Here is a 22,762-nt window from a genome sequence, read left to right as displayed (position 1 = left end):
CTGTGGAAAGCGTCAGTTAAACTCTCCAAATGCACTGGCATCTGAGAACACTGACTTCACTCTTGCTTTGAGTTTAAGACTTACCTAAAAGTACATCCTTAGTGATTCAGGAAGACTAAGATTAGCATGTTTGCTTGAGCCTCTCCTCTTGTCTTTCATCTGCCTCTTCTTTCCCCCTCCTCCGTTTTCTTTTCTCGTATAACCTCAGATGCAAAGAACAAGTTAAATCCGTCAGCTCATGGCACCTGATCCTATCCCATTTCTTCAATGTGTGTCGCTGTTTTATTTTGGTTTTAGTGGTTCTCCATCATCCCTATTTTTCTTTCCCTTTTCCTCTTCCTACTATGTACACACTCCCATTAAAAGTAAATTTGTAGGATATGTAAGAATACTTAGAAAGATCTCTAGGTGTATATTGGAATTTTTACTTTTATGTAATACCTATTATACTATTGTCCTTGCTTTTTACTTTTCTGGGTTTTGCCTTTTCAAAAAAAAATTAATGTTTATTCATTAAACATTATAGAGAGACAGAGTGTGAGTGTGGGAGGGGCAGCGAGAGAGGGAGACACAGAATCTGAAGGAGGCTCCAGGCTTTGAGCCGTTATTAGCACAGAGACCACCTTGGGGCTCAAACTCGCAAACTGCTAAATCATGACCTGAGCCGAAGTCAGATGTTTAACTGACTAAGCCACCCAAGTGCCCCAGCATTTTGTCTTCTTGTTTTCCTTTTTTCACTCAGCAATAAGTTTTAAGATTTCCTCTTCCTCTATGTACTTCTAGTTTATTGCTTATGAGTATCCCCACTTTTCTTACCCATCTTCCTACTGATGGACCCTTAGATTGCTTCCAATTCACACACACATACTCACTCATACACACATATGCGCACGCGCACACACACACACACACACGGTGTTGAAGTAAGCATTCTTGTATTACATACCCTATTAGAAACCTAAGCAAGAGTTTCTCTGGATGGCATACATACTCAGGAATAGAACTGTAGACCCATATGGTAGAACTGTAGACCCATATCTGCACATTAAATTTCACTGAGTACCATAACCTATCACTGTAGGTACAGTGTTGCTATTTCAATTTGCTTTTCTCTCTTTACTAGTAGTACTACTAATATCTCCTTGCCCATTTTTCTAGTTTTCCTTTCTCTTTTTATTTTACAAAAGTTCTTTAACTGATGTAAACTACAGCCCTGTTTTGCATTTTTGGAATGTGTGTGTATAAGAAAACCTTATGCACTTTAATATCACAATATCATTAACATTTACATAGAGTTTGCAAGATCGACATACCTAGTTGATAGTGTCTTAATTCTCTTATTTGAAACCTTGGAAATTTTATTGTAAATATTCTCTGCCTTATTTATATATTATTATTGGGTCTGCAGCTATTATTAGTTTTTACATTTGGAGATTTCCATTCTAGTAGTGACTGCCTTTTAAAATTTTATTAACATCTGAAAAATGGATATACTTATAGGCAAACTTTTAGAAAATGAAATCCAGTGGAATAGATATTAGTTCTAAACTCTATAAAATATCTTCCTTCATGTTGTTGGTTTTCTGTTTACCTTTTCAAAAGTAAATATTTCTAAGTTCTAAATATATATATTCTAAATATATTTTTTCTCTGTGTGTATATATATATGTATCTCTATCTCTATCTATATCTATATCTATATCATCTATATCTATATCTATTTCTATATCCGGAGGTTACATCTTAGAGACTGGAAGGGAGTAGATGTTGAAAATAAGCACAGTTTTATTAAATGGCTTCATAAATACTGGAAAGGAAATTTTCTTTTTTGACTCTTATAATTTCCTTCATTTTGGATGAGAAATTCCTGGGCTTGAGTTTTTGACTCTTGATTTGAGATATTTTGTGTTCTTAATGATCTTAAGTAAAACTCAGAATCCATACAGAAAGGCTGGAAGAACAGGATTTAGGACAGTTAATTCTGACTGTCACATGCATTCCTTCATAACGATGGGTATAGCGGGATGGCAGAACATAATTAGGAAGCGGTTCTCTTCCCCAAAGGAAAAATCCCATTATTACCTTGTTGTGAGGGGTACAGGAGAGTGTGGAGAACATGTGAACATAAAGCATACAACAGCAGGAATCCTGGGGGAGGAAGATGGTGACTCAGCCTTGTGGAGACATGGCCTTTGAGTGATTTTCCCACCCGTGCATAAGGATTTGCTTTGATCCTTCCAAAATCCAGCAAATGGATCTCTCTTGTGACAAGTAACATACATGTGCAAGAAAGTTATTTGTGATGAAGGGTGTGATCCATAACCCTTGACTACAACAAAGCAAACAATTGCACCCAGTAGTGAACTCATGACCTTAGATTCATTAGCTGAGTGTTCTCACCAATTGCACAACCAGCCATGAATATATACAGGAAATGGGTCCTGCTGAACTTCAATGCCACTTCATAGTTAGAACTCAACTGTAGAAATTACCCAGACAATCTGTACACCAGAGAGCATGAAAGAGGGATTGCAGTACAAGAAAATTAGGGTCTAATCACTCTCAAAGATTTCAGTTCATGAATATGACACTGACTACTAGCAGATTCAACTCTTAGAATATAAAATAATTTGTGGTTTGTGAGTCCTTAATTTATTTGAATTGATATGTAATTTCAGATTCAGTGTTATTCATAAATCATAAATGAAAACTTATCAAGAGAAGAAATTTTATTAAGAACCAAGAAAACTCTTTATGGATAGTTTTGTTTACAACCCTAAACTGTTTCTTAAACTATAAAGAAATAATCAATGTAAAATATTATTTATTATGCTATTTTACATGTTATAAATATTATATAATGTAATTTGATTTTATTGAAAATAAAATATATTTATTGAAATGTAAAATACTATCACTGTCAATATCATCTCTTCTTGTAAATTAAATTGAACTAATAACAGTATAAAAGAAAATCACAATAAAATATGTATCTATAAAACCAGTTGTTGAACATCAGAATATCTTCTACAAGAGAATAACATGTCAATCATTAAAAATTCAATAAACTACATTTTTATAGTGATTTAAAGAACAGTGTTATATTTGGAAATAGAATATGCTTTTCAAATTTTCCAAGGAAAAATTGGCATCTTAACATTAAATAGTCATGAAAATTTGAGGGCTTTTGGGAGATCTTAAATTATATTATTACGCCTCCGTTAACTGCGATGTACAGGATGAGTAATTCTGATTCAGACCTAAATCTGGTTCAATCATATTAAATAAACATGTACATAAGACAAAAATAGTCAAATATTGGAGATTTCACATGGTTCAACATAGCAATTTTGTCTTTGATTTTTGTTGGTTGTTGGTCACTTTCCTGTTACATAAGCATAACTTCTCAATTAAGAAAACTTGTTTCCTGGGGCACCTGGGTGGCTCAGTCAGTTAACAGTCTGACTTTGGCTCAGGTCATGATCTCATGGTTCATGAGTTCGAGCCCTGCATCGGGTTCTGTGCTGACAGCTTGGAGCCTGGAGCCTGCTTCGGATTCTGTGTCTCCTTCTCTCTCTGCCCCTCCCCCACTTGTGCTCTGTCTCTCTATAAATAAACGTAAAATAAATAAACGTAAAAAATTCTTTATAAAAAAAAGATATTTTAAGAAAACTTGTTTCCTTTTCATATGTCTCTTTCTTTAAAAATCAAATATAAAAGAGAAGCTCCCAGTTAGTGAAGGTGTGTGAATCAATGGATTCCAACAACGTATTCAAATATAGATAGAAACTAAAGAAAGCCTTTTAGACATTTTCAAAACTGCATAACAAATATAGAGAGCTGGGTATTGGTATTTGATTTGAAATTTTTTACTCAATTATGTTAAAAGTTTGAATATTAGGAATTCTAGAATATTAAGAATTCTAATTTTGATATTAAATTTAAAAGTAGCTATACACATAACATAGTTGATAGCTGTATAAAAGTATTTCATTTTACTTGTGTGCACATAACTGATTAGGATACATAAGTTTATAGAGAGAGTATATATGATAAGGTTGTTGGTCAGGCAATGTAAACAGAGGAAGGTGGAAAAAAATAAGAACCACTGGTTTTCAAAATGGGATGGTTTGCATTATAGTTAATACTGTTCTCTTCCACATGCTTTTTTTTGTTGTTGTTTATTTGTTGCTTTTGAGCCTTGGAGGTTTGAGACAAGAAAGATCATGAAATAGAGGTGTGAAAATTCAGATAGCAGTTAATTAGTTTAGTTAGACTGTTAACACGAACATAATGGATTTTCAGTTTTTTCTCTTTTTTATCCTCTGACTTCAGGCAATTATACACCAGCGCTTCTTGAATAAGTTATTGTACACGATTTCAGAAAATAGACTGCTTGCACACTTAAGCCCCACTTAATTAATTCAATTTATTGAAATTGTTTATTCATCTTAAGTCCAGTTGAGTCTACAATGACCACCATTGAGCTCATTCATATAGTGTTATCTTTGATGGTGAAGTAAGTCACCTTTTTTCTTTCCATTGCTCCTGAGGAAATATTGTATATTGAGCAGTTTACAATTTAAAAACACTAACTTTACCAAAGAGAGATTACGTTTATTGATTCTTACATAAATGCGTCTGAGAAATGAGCCACATTTGGGTCTTGAATTTTACAGGAGTATTTTAAATTTTGTCTTGACATTTTATAATTTACCTTTTATTTTTCTAACACATTGGGAAAATCCAAAAATGGAAATTGAGTAAAACAATCTAAAGTTTTCAAAACTAAGACAATAAGGATGGGGACTTTGAGAAGTGGTTTTATTTTCTCATATTATGGGAATATGTACAGAAGTTTTCCTGATTCAACAAAAGGGACTCTCTTGTTTCCAAGAGTGATAACTCTCATTGTAACTTTTCCTTTGTGTTTCTGAATTACAAAACACTGCTCCACTCAAATTCTTCTGCATCATCCAAAAGGCTATTGTTATAACCCATTCCTAGGGTTGGGTATGAAAGACGGACCCCAGGAGCCTCAATTTAGGGGGAGTCTAAGATTTCTGCAACAATCAGGTTTGACATCACTCATTTATTCAACTTTTTAAGTAATTATCTAAACTTTTTAGAGTTTGGTTTTAGAAAATAGAAAGCATCTAAAATATCCTTCACACTATATAAATGAATTAAAAAAAATGAACAGTCTTACTGGGGGATATGGGCAACATTTAAGTAAAGACAATGATAATCTGACCATTCTACAATTGTCACATAACAAAAAAGCACACCATCCTCTACATTTTGTAGTGATTGTATGATAGGGAAAGATAGAATAAAGTAGGCAGCGAGGGAAAGGTTAGGACCTGAGGAGTCTGGGTGGGGTGCAGAAAAACACATATTTTGAAACAATGCTTGGAGCATTTGGCCACAATCAAAGCCCAAACCCCCTAGGTCATAACGGTCATAATGTTCCTGATCAACCCCCCTGGGTTGTAAGTTTCCTTTTAAGAATGTAACAGACACCGCCTACTCCCCCACAGCTCCCCCCAGGAATTTGACAATCAAAATGCTTAACTAAAAAAAGTAAACTGTAAAACTTATGTTAAACAAGGGACAGTATAACCATGGCCTGATTCCCCACACAATGGAGTGAATTAGGAACGGAAAACCCAGCCCCTAGAGTTATCAAGCCAATAAGGGTAGAACCTGAGAAGCAGCGATGGGGAAGCGAGGGGGCGGGGTGCCACCAAAACCCTATAAAGCAAAGCCCCTTGCCTATAGTCCGGAGGTATTTACTTTCGAATGGCCCCTCTCTGTAAAGAGAGCTTTTATACTATTCTTATTTTCTAATCTTATACTCTAATAAACGTTTGCCTGCTGCTCATTTTATTCTCTGTCCACCTCTTCATTCTTCAAAGTGGTGAGATAATGAAGCTGGGCATTGAAGTAAAGAATCTTGCAACAATTGCATCAGTAAACTAGAAACAACTAAAAATTTGTGGCCAACCAGAAGATGAAAAACATAAATATCTACAAATGAAGACATTCATTACTTTAGGAAGGGGTAACTTTCTTGCCTCAAATCATCAAGAAATCTTGGAATATTTTCAAAATAGACAACAAGCCTACCATGGATGGCCCCAATTTTTTAACATAATATAAATGGTGTAATAATCAAAGGAACTTTGATGAAAGGAAAAAAATATTCTCATGTATTCTCAGAGTTCCAAAGAAAGTATTTTATAACATGATTAGAGTCCCTGAATGAATCACATTTCTTACTTGGAAAAGAAATGAGGACCTGGGTTAGGAAGGAAGCAGGAAGATTGAAAAGGAGGAACATGTTTTTTTTTTTTTTGTTTTTAGTTTTTTTAAATGTTTTGTTTTATTTTTGAGAGAGTGAGACAGAATGTGAGCAGGAGAGGGGCAGAGAGAGACAGAGACACAGAATTCAAAGCAGGCTCCAAGCTCCACGCTGTTAGCACAGAGACTGATGTGGGCCTCAAACTCAGAAACCACGAGATAATGACCTGACCCAATGTCAGATGCTTAACCAACTGAGCCACCCAGGCAATGTTTTAAGAAACATTATAAAGAAACTACAGGAAGGGGCGCCTGGGTGGCGCAGTCGGTTAAGCGTCCAACTTCAGCCAGGTCACGATCTCGCGGTCCGTGAGTTCGAGCCCCGCGTCAGGCTCTGGGCTGACGGCTCAGAGCCTGGAGCCTGTTTCCGATTCTGTGTCTCCCTCTCTCTCTGCCCCTCCCCCGTTCATGCTCTGTCTCTCTCTGTCCCAAAAATAAATAAAAACGTTGAAAAAGAAAAAAAAATTAAAAAAAAATAAAAAAGAAAAAAGAAACTACAGGATCTGGTGATTCACCAAGTAACATGTAAGAGATGACAAAGAAGGACATATTACAGGTCACTCTAAATTTTCTCCTACTCAAGCATGTTTATAACCATTTTATCTCTTTTCCTTCCTCATTTCGTACCAAGCAGTGAAATGCAGATTACATGTAAATTTTGTCTGATAATGTGCAATGGCATTTCCACTGATTTCTTAAATTTTTTTTTAACGTTTATTTATTTTTGAGACAGAGAGAGACAGAGCATGAATGGGGGCGGGGCAGAGAGAGAGGGAGACACAGAAACGGAAGCAGGCTCCAGGCTCCGAGCCGTCAGCCCGGAGCCCGACGCGGGGCTCGAACTCACAGACCGTGAGATCGTGACCTGAGCTGAAGTTGGATGCCCAACCGACTGAGCCACCCAGGCGCCCCATCCACTGATTTCTTAAAGAAAGTCTCCAAAGTTTACTTACTGTTTGTTGAATTTGGGAAGATGTTGCTAATACCAAGTAAAGGTGTCTAGCAGGCAGGACTCATGCTCAGGAGACAGTATGTGTTCACTTATCAGGTAGACTTAATAAGAGAACAGATGTAACTAGATATGGTGCCTAAGTTTACTTTTAGAGCTATTAGTTACCGATTTCAAGGCTTCTCCTTGGATTAATTTCATGCCAGAGACTAACATATTACTAAAATATCGTTTTTTTTTTTAAGTTTTTTTTTTTTTTTTTAAGGAAAATAATGTATCATTAAATACTTGACTTCTGGAAACACCTTTGTCCATACTCCTATTCTCAAAAGCCAGGGAAGACACAATTTGGGAGAGCGTTGATAGTGACAAATTCAGTTATCTCGAAGACATATACAGGCTGCCCAGGTCTTGCAATCTATTCCCACATAGCATAATGCTGTCTACATTGACTGGGCCAGAAATACTTCATTTCACTGGATCACAATCTTATAAGACAGCCTTGTCATTTTAATTTGTCACTCTTTGTCTCCTATTTCTCATTGAAGTCTCATCTCTTCAGCCAAGTGCCATAGGCTACTTTTCCCAGGGAAAAAAAAAATGCTATCACACTGAATAGAAAAAGGAAAGTCACTAACAGAAAGTTTGTGTCTAAAGACACTACTATAGATTCCATTCCCACAGACATAGCAGGTGGTATAAATACAATCTAAACTGAGACAGAAAAATGAATTGTTGCTTCTATTCCCTGTCTCCAGTGTTTCTCGAAATGTTATATCTGCTTCTTCTACACAGCTATTGATTTGGTATCCCTTATCATCCACAGAGCAAAAAGGAAGGGGGGAAAGGAAATAGAGGATGGGAGGGTTAATGTCTGATGCATGGTCTGAGTCTGAAAAAATATAGCAATTTTGAATTATTAAGAACCATAAGCTTATCTCCTTCAGAAATCCTTCCTGCTGATTTAGAAAATAGGTCCCATTTTTATTAAAGCTCCACCCTGTATAAAGAAGTAGTGTACAGAGAGGAGACACTTTTATTATGTTTTGTCCTTTTTTTTTTTTTTTTTTTTTTTTTAAATTTTTTTTTCAACGTTTATTTATTTTTGGGACAGAGAGACACAGAGCATGAACGGGGGAGGGGCAGAGAGAGAGAGAGACACAGAATCGGAAACAGGCTCCAGGCTCCGAGCCATCAGCCCAGAGCCTGACGCGGGGCTCGAACTCACGGACCGCGAGATCGTGACCTGGCTGAAGTCGGACGCTTAACCGACTGCGCCACCCAGGCGCCCCTCTCTTTTTTAATTTGATGTAAAAATTTGCGACATCGATTACATGCAATATAAATGTCATATGTATACTAATGGTATATATATCACTCTTTTCACTTGTTTAAAAAAGTAATTAAAGAATTTTTCTGATGAATAAAAATGCCCTCCTTCTCCTTATTACACCTTGGAACAACAAACACGATGCTGACTGAGCTTCCCATAATTCTGTAAAAAGTATCCACTGGTTTTATAACTAAAGACTGAAAGATCTATATGTCTAACATATGTTCTTTACATAGCAACTCATCCCTTCTGTTGGGCTTTGTTTAAGGACACTTTGCCTTTGTAAGAAAAGGATTTAATTAATGGCAGCATTTTACATTTTTTCCTGCAGTGGAGAAGATAACTACAGAATTAGTACTTACTCTACCTGGGTTTGAAAACACAGGACTTCCAACCCCAGCGCAGACACCTGAGAATTTGGCAGCGTTGTTAATTCCGGTTGGCCTTCTAATTCAAAACTAAAAAAAAAAAAAAATCTTCAAAATCAAAGCAAAACAAACAAAAAATGGGAGCCTAACTTTTACACTCTCTATGTAAATTACTTTGCATCATGCCTTACTTTTCTTCATATTTCTTCAAAAAAAAATGCTGAGAAATTCTTATAAGGAGCTATATAAGAGTGAATAAAGACTAATGTGAAATGAAATGGCCCAAAATTGTGTGAATGCCCATTACCATCTTCATAAAATATTAATGATAAATAAGCATATTTTTTTTAATTTTTTTAACGTTTATTTATTTTTGAGACAGAGAGAGACAGAGCATGAATGGGGGAGGGTCACAGAGAGAGGGAGACACAGAATCTGAAACAGGCTCCAGGCTCTGAGCTGTCAGCACAGAGCCCGACGCGGGGCTCGAACCCACGGACTGTGAGATCATGACCTGAGCCGAAGTCGGACGGTTAACCGACCGAGCCACCCAGGCGCCCCACAAATAAGCATATTTTTAAGAACTAAGGTATAATATTAGACTCATAGGTACTTAGTTGTTCATATGCCTTTCATGTATGTGTTCCTTGTTTGAAATTATTTGCTTTAAGGTCAAAGACCACATAAATGTAAGCCAATTCTGCATGCTATTAGGTACAGGAAAGATACAAAAAAGAGTTTTTATGTGATAATCTGATATTAAAAGTAAAGTGTGTGCAATAAGTCAGAGAGAAAAAGGAATAAGTTAGAGCTGGATATGAAAGACTAGAATACAGGATTTAATTCTAGTCACACTTAAGACAAGGAATTTAACTTTGGTTTGGGGGCTTCCTCTCATGTATTCCCTTTCTGTGGCTCTGCACCTGATTGTATTCCAACATTGTGGACACTTCCTCTAATTTATGATGCTAGAATGTTGCATGAGAAAGTGCTGTTATATCACTTTTTTACCCTCCAAGGATGTAAAACACAAAATGAACAAATTTAGTATTTAATAGAAATGTGCACAGGTGGACATTAAACAAATGTTTCCTGATAAAGATAGCTATACATCTGTGTGTTCACCTGCTCAAAGAACTACCAAAGCATCAGGAAACACTAGAGTGTGAACTATGTTTCTAAAAATGATGGCGTCAATGGGTTGTCTAAGAATGTAGTTTGAAAAAAAAAACCACATAAAATTTGTTTTTTTAAATTAAGTTTTACTGAACATATGCACTTATCTAGTGACTCTTTTCACTTGAGAACAATAGCATAAGCAATTTGCATCACGAGGTATAGGAAATAAAACAAGATGAATGAGTAGTCATCAAAATCCTGGATCAACACATACTGTGGTGAGCATTGAGCAATGTATAGTATTGTCTTTGTTTTGCACTTGAAACCAATGTAACATTGTGTGTCAACTATATTTTAATAGCGGAAAGGAGAAAAGAAATAAAGAAAAAAAGAAGAAAGAAAGAAAGAAAAAAAGAAAGAGAAGGAAGGAAGGAAGGAAGGAGGGAAGTTATGTTATCATGTCAATTACTTTTCCTTTGTAACTTGGCTTTTATAGTTGCATAATAGTATATTTTATGGATTTACCATATTCTACTTAACCAATTATCTACAGATATGTGATCAGGTTATTTACAATATTTTAATATTGGAAATAATATAGTGATGAAAATCATGTACACTCCCTTTTGTATACATTTCAGTGTTTTTTAGGAAAATTTCGAAGAAATAAGCTAACAGATAAAATTTAAACACATTTTTTTGATGTTTATTTATTTTTGAGAGACAGAGAATGACCAGGAGAGGGGCAGAGAGAGAGGGAGACACAGAATCTGAAGCAGGCTCCAGGCTCTGAGATGTCAACACAGAGTCCAACGCGGGGCTTTGAACTCACGAACTATGAGATCATGACCTGAGCCAAAGTTAAATGCTTAACCCACTGAGCCACCCAGGCACCCTGGTTATCCACATTTTTTAGGCTTTTGTTACATATTGCCAAATTGCCTTCCAAACAAGATGTACTAATTTTCCTCCTAAAATCTATAGACAAAGGGTGCCTATTTTCCTAGATTATCATTTACATTGGATGTTAATTGGGAATTTTTGAAGAGTGATTCTCTTTTTCACATCTCTGTAGTTGGCATTGTTATAAAATAACAAATAATGTGAAAAGATTACTGACAATGCCTATTTAAAAATGCATAAATACTCAAAGAGAGAACATATAAAAGCCCTGGACATCTGCATGCTATAGTACATATGATATTAAGTGCTTAACCATTTATTTGTCCATTTATAAAACATGTTGTAGTAGGATTAAACTGCATCCCCAAAGAGACATTAACTTGTATTATACTGAAGTATTTATTATTGCAGCATATGTAACAGATAATATTTGTTTACATTTTTAATTACTTACATTTTCAGCCAAGAAAATCTCTGAGGATAATGCTTCATTTACAAGAGTGTCCTGGCAAAAGACAACATAATGTAATCACATATTACCAACAATTCCATGACAACGATGCAGTGGTTTTAAAATGACTTCCAAATAAAAGCTTAATTATAGCAAGCTATAAAAAAATTAAACAGAAGATACAATAACGGCACTAAAATTAAATTAAGAAAAAATCACACAGTACATAAAGATGTGAATAGAAATGAAAATAGTGAAACTAAATACCTGGCATATTGTCCATTATGTTCTGGAATCCCATTGTTCAAGTCTAATTGCTCCTTCCTCAGAACTCACAATGCTGGATACAAATGAGCCATAGGGCTATACTCAATAATCAGAACTGATGCAATGTTTGGAGGAAATAAGGTACTTTTTATTAAAAGTCATTTCTGCTTTTTCTATTCTAGTGAGATTGGTGGTGGGGGTGGTGGTTGGAAGCTGGGGGAGCAGGATTACATTATTATGAAGGACAGGGACTATATCATTACCCATTTTTTAATTTAAAAATGCACTGCATTCAAGGTTGGGGGGGATGGGTGAAATAGGTGAAGGAAATTAAGAGTACACTTGTCATAATGAGCACTGAGTAATGTGTAGAATTGTTGAATCACTATATTGTAGACCTGGAATTAATATAACACTGTATGTGAGATATGCAGGAATTAAAATAAAAAAAATGAACAAAATCAATGTTTAAAATGCATAGCATTCAGTAAGTAGGCTGAAAATATCCAAATTGTAATCTTTCATATTGGGTTAGGAACATATTTGTATTGAATATTTTCATATATTTGTATCTGGTGCTTCATAGCTCTAAAATTTTAAGGATAGTGAAAGAGCCATAGTGAAAATTTCAACTCCTAAGAATTTGGTAAAGTATAATCAGGAATATATAACAGAAGAAATAGAAAGCCTGTATCTTTCTGTTAGTGGCTATAGCTTTTTCCCCTTTAATATGCATGATGTATTTCTGATTTATGAATTGCAGAAACTTAGTAGAGTTTGTCTCTTCACAAAGATGTGAAAAAATGAAAGAATACAAACTTTGCTATTCACATTGGATTCAACCACCTTCTAATACATGAGATATGAACTGATTGATCTGGCTGTACTTTATTTATGAGATCACTCTCCATATGGCACACATCTTCCAGGTAATGTATTTATTGCAATAGTATCTCTGACGTGATAAAAGGAGGTCTGGGACAATGTGAGAGAAGTTCTGGAAAAGGAAATTGTGCTGTGATTCAAGAAAGGGTTATTGATCTGGCTAGATGCATTTGGAGGACATAACCAAAATCAAACACCAAAAGGAGAGCCATAATCATACTTTAGGAAATTATTTGGCTTCAATTGGGTGTGCTATCTCTTTACAAAATGCTCAATGGTATTTTGTACACATTTTTCTTCACTTGTTGATGACAAAGAACCAGCATGATTATCTGAGTAAAACAAAAGAGAATGAAGTACAAATAACTTTCTTGAGGTTTTTTTATTTTAATCAGATCGGAACTAAAAAATATATTAGATTTTATTTTAGTACATGATGTCATAGATTTGTGTTTCCTAGATTTCCCTAGGGTCTGTGAGGACCCACTTGGAACTCCAGAGTTTATAGAAAGATTATTTTAGGCTGAAGACATTTGAGGTTCAACAGATGCAGAGAGAAACCTTCTCAGAGCTTCCCTTATCTGACAAAAAGCAGAAACTTCTGAGAAATGAGGATTGCCATAATTTGCCTTTTTGAGGTACATTCTACTCCCTAGGGAGAGATCAGGAGTAAACCTACCATAAATCCCCTCACTGGGGGATTTTTATGGCTCAGAAGGCACAAAGACCACTCATAGCTGCATAGACAAACATTATCACAACTTTTCTTATCTCTCATCAGTTCTGCTAAGGGAAAAAGAAAATCCCTATATCTTTCCTAAAGAAACCAATTTGTTCTCCCCACTGGAGTCTTTCTTCTTCCTTTCCTTCCTCTACTAAGGTATATGAGTCCCAAATTCTAATCACCTCTTTGAGTTACTCATCACTGAGCATTCCTACCTGTATGTGTGTTGCATACATAAATAAACCATTTTTCTCCTGTTAATCTGTCTTTTATCAGTTTAATTAGCAACTTCCAGGTCATAAACATAAGAGTGTAGACGAAAAGGTTCTTTTCCTCAACTGGCACTTATTGAAATTCACTTTTAATTGAAATAGGTCTATTGAATCAGAATCTCTAAGAAAAGGTTCTTCGAATAAGCTTTTTAAACAAAAATCTAAGTGACTTTTATCAAGAAGTTATGGCAACTTTGCACTGTCAGCCTACTGCCATGGACCAATGGTTTCATCATAAAGGGGAGTAAGCTGAGAATCAAAATGTACAATTTCCAATTTGACACAGGAAAAAAAGAAGAAACAAGGTATAGGTTTTATTACTAATAAGATCTTCATCTTTAACTCAATCTACAAGTCAAATTTTACAAATTTTGTCTGTCCTTAGTCAGTTCTGCCTATGCAAACAGATCTAACAAGAAGAACATAATTTCTTCCCACTTTATCAGGAAGAACAATACTATCATCATTTATTGAATGCACATTATATGTAGGTTATCATTTCATTAAGCTCATTTAATAACTTAACAACCCTATAAGGTAGGAGAGTTATTAACCCCATAAGGAAACTGAGATACAAGTATATTAAGTAATTTTCCCAAGATCATAACAGTAATAAGTGCCCCCAAAGCAATTTGAACCAAAAGAGAAGGGTGCCAAAGACATGCTCTGCTTAAAATTATGATCTTCTGTGCACCCAAAGAGACAAAATTTTCTCGAGAGAAACAAATTCATTTCCATTTCTCACAATATGAAGCTATAAATGTGCAAAGAAATATTTCCCAGTAGAGAAAAAAAAGTTTGATAAAATAGTAAAAAATAAAAGGATAATTGAGGAGGAGGAAGAGGAAGAAGAAGGGGACAGGGAGAAAGAGGTGAAGATGGTATAATAGTGGGAAAATAAGAGATTTCCTAAGAAGCAAGAAACCATAAGAAGCCAGTCTACAGTAGTAAGGAAGCCTTGAAGCCTTTTGTCTTCAGGGCATTTGCTGACACCTCTGGCCAAAGGCACCATCTTGGGAAAGCAGGACAGCACAAAGCTAGGACCAAAGGTAGCTGGAGGTCAGATACTATCCTCAAAAAGCCAGGCCGTCAAAAGTATAAGGCCTTCTATGCATGACCTAAGTAACAATTTATCACTTTAAAGAACACTTATCTGTTTGGGCTTTGCTCCTCACTAAATTCAGAGAAAATCTGGGTAAGAGTTTCCCCGAAAATTTCTAATTATCCCTTTACATTTATATGGTTTGGGAACTGGAATTCAAATTCTTATTTGGTCACCCCAAATCCCAAGCCAAATGTTTAGTTCAAAATGTTACTCAGTGAATAATTCCCCCTACCTCCTAGGAGAAGCATATATACATTTTCTATGAAAGGTCTGTCTTTAACCCAGTCCTCAAAGAATTCTCACAGATAAAGTTTATAGACACAGTCTTATAACTAAAAAGGTCACTAAAACATGTAGAAAGAAGACATTAGAAATGAGTATAAGCATAAACAAACAACAAAAAAACCCCTTTCAGAATCAAATTCATAAAGACTGCAGATATTTGAACTAATAGATATAGAATATAAAATACAAATATTTAGCATTTTTAAAAACAAACCACAGAATTATTTAAGTGATGAGGAATTAACGACTGGGAAATTTGAAAAAGCATGAAGTAGAATTTCTGGAAAAGATAAAAATAATAAATGTTATTAGAAGTTCATAAAATAACTAAGAAGAACATTTAGACAAAGCTAAAGGAAAAATCATTAAATTGACTGATATTAAAAGAAGCCAGGGATAACAGAAGCTAGCTACCAAGACATAATAATGGCACAGATAAGTGGCTTCTCAACAAGAACAACAGAGGAAAAGAAAGAGGTCAAATAATTTCTCCAAACAGTAAAAAACTGTAAGTAACAAATTGCATGTTCAGAAAATAAAAAAAAAATTCAAGGAAGATAAAAATAAAGATTTTTTTTTACATTAAGAGAACTGAAAGACTCCAGAAACCAATGTTGCATTGTAAGTTAACTATATAAAATTTAAATGAAAAAAAAAAAAGAGAGAGAATCCTGAGAGAGTTTAAAATTAAAAGACTTTCATTAAAGGAAATCCTGCAGGATGTACTTGTTTCAAGAAAAAAGGAGTTGAAAAAATAAATAATATTGCAGAAAATGTTAAACTAGACAGATTTATTTTGTAAAGCTGTAATATAGTAGGTACCTCATGGGTTGGTATAAAATCAAGACAGACTAAAAATCTTGTACAATAGACTATTAAGCAGTGAGTGATCAGAGTTTCAACATGCTAAATGCTAGCATTATTCGGGAGAAGGGGGAAGATTTTTATTAACTTTAGATTTTGTTAAACTTTATATGTATGTTAAAATTCCTAAATTAATGAAAATATAACATATTACAATTTGGTAGAGACAATATTAAAGTTATTATTTGTAAATTATATGATTTTCTACAAAAAAAATCCATGACACATTATAGACAAATTATTGGGATTTAAGAAAGAATTTTCTTAGGTTAAAAAATATTAGGCAATTCAATACATGAAGGTATACAGACCACTGCTCTAACCCCTGAGCTATTGAACCAATCGCATGAAGGTATATGAAGTACAAATATATAAGAGAATGACTTAGAAAATGTCATTAATATAAAAATAAATTTATAAAAGCATTAAAAAATAATGTACTATCAATTAACCCAAAAACAATGTACAAGGACTTTATGTACAAAACTATAAAATATGATTGAAAGGTATTTAAGACCCAACTAACTGAAGAAGTGGACCATGTATATGGATAGAAAAAATAAATTCCATAAAAAATATGAATTCTTGCCAAATCGATCTATAGAGTCAATGCCAAAATCACAACAGGATTTTATTTTTAAATGAATGTTGGTGATATGATTCTATGATACAAGATTAAAGACAAAGAATACCCAAGAGGTATTCTAAGAGAACAAGTTGAATGGCTTCATTATTAAATACCAACATTGATTACAAGGTTAACATATTTAAAACAGTGTCATAGTGGTGCAGGAATAAATAGATAGACCAAGGTAATAGTTTGAGAGCACTCAAAAATCTCCTGAATATGTGGCGACTTAAAAAATGAGAGAGGTGGATATTCACATCGGTAGAGAAAGAACGGACTCTTTAGTAAACAGTGCAGTTATAATTGGTTATCCTCTCAGAAATAAAAATGAAAAATAAATGCTACTCTAAACCATACACAAAGTCAATGACAGGAGGACATACATTGCCAAAATGTTTTTTAGAGGAAACTATCATCTAGTTAGGCAACATGTTTTAAGTAAAACATACAAACACAAAACATAAAGAAAACAAGTTTTGACTTTGTTAAAATTGAAACTTTATATTCAACGAATGACACAACAAGGTAGAGAAAATACAAACTACAACTAGGGCTGGAGAAAAGATCATTGTAAAACGCACAAAAGACAAAGGATTAGCATTCATAATATATAAAAAAATTCCTACAAATCAATAATAAATAAAAAGATCAACATCTCAATAGAAAAAAATGGATAAATGACATAAACAAGCACTTCAAAAAAGATAAAAAACAAGTGGCATATAAATACATTAAAAAGTTATTCAACATCTGTAGTAATCCACGAAAGGCAAATTAAACATAATGATATCTCACCCATGGTATTGATAATAATTAAAACATTAGTGCATTCTAAATCTTGACCTTGATTTGGAGTAATGAATTCTCACATATGGATGGAATTTTTAAAAAACACAACTTTGCAAAAACAAGTTGCGTTATCTAATAAATTTGAATATATACATATCCTTCGATTTAGCAATTTCAGTTCTAGATATATAGCTTAGAGATATCCACAAAAATGTTCATAGCAATACAGTAATACGAAAAACAAACAAAATTTTAAAACCTGAAAACAATCCAGATGATATTTACCAAGAGTATAAAAAATTAGATAATGTATCTTGAAACAACATATCTTAAAAATCAGACTACTATTTGAAGCAAAAGTGAATGATATACAAACTGATAAATCTTTAAAAGTCATAAAGTTGAATGAAAAAGAGTAATTCATCAAAAGATACAGACATTATGATTTCATGTATATAAAGCTCAAAAACAATTATGGTGACTATACATATGATAAAACTGTAAGACAAGTGAATGGTTTCTACACATTGTATGTATTTTATGTGTGATTATGTTTCACACCAAAAATCAAAACCAATGCAAAAAAAAGGATGCCCTGCAAGTAAAATGTTTATTGCATAATGATCATTCTATCCTGCCTGCCATGCTCTTTAAGCTGTAGAATTTCTACATATGATTTCTTTCAGCTCAGCCTGCTACAAGAAAATTGTAATCGGTTATCATAACATTTCATTTTCTCTGATGAGTCTTACTAATGTCATGTGAGGACACAATACTTATGTACTTGAGATGTAAGAAGATGTGGCTTGAGGGTCCCCACTGCTTGTATTATATTATGTTATTTTAAATAGTAAACATAACTCCAAAATTTAAATAGCTGCTTAAAGAGAAAAATAACAACGGAGACTGTAATGCTATGCACATACTATTAGCCCTTCCTGCAATAATCAAACCAATGTTTTGTTTTCTGTCATTTTATTTTATTGTTTTTTGGAAGGTATAAAGATGACAATCCAAACCTTTTAAACTACTCGTGAGACAAAATTTGAAGAGAATATAAAGCCAGTTTCCAATTTTTGTTACTAAAATACATTACCATCTGCTTGGAACAATTAACAAGTGACAGTTTTCCTTTTAAAATATTTTTCGGCTTCTTTTAAAATTTCCTCATGAATAGAAAATCTAACAGAATCAGAAAGACAACCAAAATAGTAAACGAAACATCCTGTACCCCAGTAAATACTCAAATTACATTGGAGTCACAAAAAAACCCAATATCCAGATAAGGATTATATTTGACTAAGTAATGAAATTACTTTTATTTAATGAGTTAATACTGATGGTCTTCCTCTGCCTCTTATTTTCAGCATGATAATTTACTTCAGTTCCTATTGCATGCATACATGCATATAGAAATGCATGAATACATACACAAATACATATGAACTATCAAATAAAAGTTTAGGTAAGGCTATAACTAATCTAGTAGTTGAGATGAACATAAAGCAAAAATCATGTGCTTGTAAAGAATTCTAAGACCTTGACTTCACAGTGCAACTGAACTTTTAAAAAGCCCCAAGCCCTAATAAAGCAAGGATTCATTATCAAAAGTTTCTATGAAAAAGAAAAAAAAATAGTTTCTATGAAGAGGAAAAACAGAAATATATCAATGACATGAACGACTAAAAATAAAATGACCTCAATCTTTAAAAGGAGAACATAGAATTAAGAAAGGATCTGGTAAAGACCCATCTAATACCACATACCCTGAGAAATAACTGTTGCCTTCAGAAATTACCGGTCCTGGCCACTTACACTGCGATATATCCCTGGTCATAGAGGAATGTGAACATTCTCGCTCTTGTTAATAGTAATTGAAAACTGTTGTAGCAACTTGTGGTTAAAATTCTGAAGGAGGTCAAACTTTTAAATAGGTTTTTATTTTTAATAAAATGAACATAAGTTTTCAGTTACATCTGTATTAATTAGGACTCTGTAAATTGTAATTAATGAAAATGAATTCAAACTAGGTTAAAATATAAAGGAAAAAACAGAAAAATCCAAACTTTATAAATGATACACAGGCATATTACAATCCCAAAGGAGAAATTATGCAGCTCATCTCCGTGAATGGCAAATTTTGCTGGCAGTTTCTCTCTGGTAACTGGCTTTCTCTGCCTCTCAGTCACCACCCTACAGTGGATAGAAGAGAGTCGCCCACACGTCTAAGCTTCCAGTTGCTCCTAACTGAACAAGGATATATCAGTATCAATTATGAATTCCCTGGAAAGAAAATTCTTCTTTCTTGTCAGTTTGGAGAGGTTTTTTTTCCCCTTTTGGTTCAATTGAGTAAAATAGAAAGATTGATTAGGCCCTCAAGTTCAACTGACAAAAGGCAATTGAGGGAGCGGCTGTTTGCACAGTGGAAAATACTCTATGGAGTATTTATTATAATGCAAGCAGGTCCCATTCCTGAATCCAAATTCAGGAATTTGGATTGCCTCAGGAGCTCTATAATTAAACCTACTTTGCTGTAGTAATTGTACCGTTACGACACTGTCCAGATCAACACATCTATACTAATGTATATGCTTTGGGCTTAATAGGGCAGTTGAATTTTATTTTGAAGGGAATCAAGTAGTGAGTTTCCTACTGTAGTGACTGCCCTGTGGGAAAGATTCATGAGACAAGTGCACCTTTGGTACTCCCCTGCCTGACTATATGGCTGATCCAATTACCTGTGAAGGTCGTAGGGAAGTAACAACTAGAGTTTTATTGTTTATGCTGGATTTATCTTTGGTGTGTACTTCCTTTCACGGATAGTGAGCTATTTAGAGCACACAATTTTCAGAAGCATTATAGCATAGAAATACTGGTTTTAGAGACACATCATCACAGTCCAAGGCAAAAGATTTGTCATTTAGTCGTTGTGCGGCCTCCATCAGATTACTTAACCTAGCTGTTCAGCAGTTTCCTCATCTGTGAATCTGGGATTAAATATAGATTAAACAAATAGGGGCACCTGGATGGTTCAGTTGGTTAAGCATCCAACTTTGGCTCAGGTCATGATCTCGTGCTCCGTGAGTTTGAGCCCTACCTCGGGCTCTGTGTTGACAGCTCAGAGCCTGGAACCTGCTTCAGATTCTGTGTCTCCCTCTCTCTCTGACTCTCCCCTGCTCACATTCTGTCTCTTTCTCTCTCAAAATGAAATAAACATTAAAAAAAAAACAAGTCTCGGACTAAGGCTGATTGACTGTGAAGTTAATTAAAGTTAATTTTCTGAGTTCTTGACTTTCCAAGGCTCATCTACCTATCTTTGCATTTTTTTTTTCTTAAAGCATATTCCAAATGGTATAGATGTCAAACCCAATAGAACTTAATTCCACCCCTGATCAAGTAGAGTGGACCCAATCCACATAGTTATTCATAACTGTACTAGGAGGATTTCTTTAACTCAGACTTCTGGCAAGATGACAGAAAGAAGGGTTGACAATGATTGGGCACTAATTTGGTTAGAGGAATCTGTTCAGTTTATTTTACACAGTATTTTAAGAATAACTACTTTATTCTTATTCTCTACAAGAATAACTAATAGTAACTTTCAGAATGTAAGTGTCATTTAGTATGGTCATCGTGACCATAACAAAGTGTAGAAAATGTTAATTTAACTGCTGACTCTAAAATCCCCCGAAGAGAGTTATCTCTGAGAAAAGACAAGTTCTTGGGGTTGCAGTGGGACTCCCAGATGCTGGCTGGCTATCACTACTCCATGAAAGAAGAAAGAAATTAGAAGAGTTTTCTCTATGTAAAAGAAGGGAGAGGAAGTTGAGGCTCCACAATCTGCAAAAAAGATGTAGAGGACAAAAAAGAGAGAGAGACGAGCTGCATGCTGTGCACAGTGACTCCTCCCAGAGACCGTTGCAAATTCTCAGTAGAGTCATTTAAATTTGTAAAAGTCGTGGAAGTGACTATTTATTTTGAGAACTGAAGAAGCAGCTGAATTTCACCCATGGTTAGCTTATGAGAACACAGGGTCTCTAGAAATGTTATCACCCTGGGAGTACATAGAGATCTCAGAGAGCGTGCCATAGCATATATGCTCCCAGAAGCCAATGCTGAGACAAGGATTCTAGGGCAGGTAGTTTATCTCCGAGGAGAAGAAACCACCAGTCCAACAGGGAGGAAATGAGAAAAGGAAGGGAAGGTGGCCCCCATAATGTTCCTGATGAAGCTATTCTAACACTGTGAGTGACTGAGCATAATCCCGTTGGGGGAAGGGGAACCAGTGTGATACCTCAGAGGTATCCTGGGCTGAGGGGGTATTAATATATCATTCCTGCCAATTATTGGTAGAGAGCTATTATTCCCAGGGGGTACTCCTTGGCACCTCTGTCCCCAAGAAATAGAGGTGTATATATTGGTGCTGGAAGTTGAATGCTGAGTAAGGGCATGTTGGCAGGGCACAAACATCATCTACTCTAATGGTTTTCATTTCCATCGGCTCTGGAGTTGACAGGAGTGTTAGGAGAAGTTCACTAGATTTCTGAAGGTCAGAATACTCCCCGTGTCTTTGACTTCCATGGTGGTATTTTATTGTGTTTTAAATTTACACTCAAAAAGGATTGATTCTTTTTAAGAAAGTCTTTATAAAGATATGCCTAGGAAATGTGTTATGTGAGAGCTTGTCCTGTACTTTTCTTCTAAATCATTCAGCTGATAATGATTCTCTTAAAATGTCCACATTCTGTGTCCAAAGTTTTTCTATATTGGGATGGTTTCTCCTTTCTGTAATGTCATTAAAATTAGTGTAAAACCTCCACTCTCCAACATTTAAGACCTGGTCTTTAATAAAGGTATTTAAAGGCATCTATATTGCCAAAGAATTGGCCCAGTTTGTAGTGCTTTTAGTTCTGTTTCCATTTCTGTAGTTTCATAATCTGCAACATTAGGATTTTATTCTCCTTTCTTTTTGGAAAGAAGGAACAAAATTCCAGATGCATCCTGAACAGAAAAGGTTCCCAGAATTACAAAGAAACATAGAAACCATTCCGTTGTCAGTATAACATATTTATATGTTATACTAAACATATTTATATTAAACATATTTATATGTTATATTAAACATATTTATATGTTATATTAAACATATTTATATGTTATATTAAAAATAAGCACACTCCCTACTCCAATGCTACTTGCTCAAAGATTAACTGCATAGTCATGTTACACAGCACTGAGTAGTCTTTGCAGGCATCATGTTTGATATGTGTAAATATCCAATACGTACCTATAAACTGATGGGTAGGAAAGTGAAAAATTATCACTGGCTTCATTTATTTTGGAATGATACACAGGCTTAATAAAAACAGAAATGTGAATGAATTCAATAATTTGGGGGAATATACATTATCCTTTTTTCAGTAACCTTCTAAAAGTTATTGATTTTTAGCTTTCCAT

This window comes from Lynx rufus, unplaced genomic scaffold, assembly GCF_022079265.1.
Source record: "Lynx rufus isolate CCGP_SWC_20201006 ecotype Redwood Valley unplaced genomic scaffold, mLynRuf1.p SCAF_2, whole genome shotgun sequence".
NCBI lineage: Eukaryota > Metazoa > Chordata > Mammalia > Carnivora > Felidae > Lynx > Lynx rufus.
The sequence above is the reverse complement of the archived record's forward strand: the minus strand, read 5'-3'. Positions refer to the sequence as shown.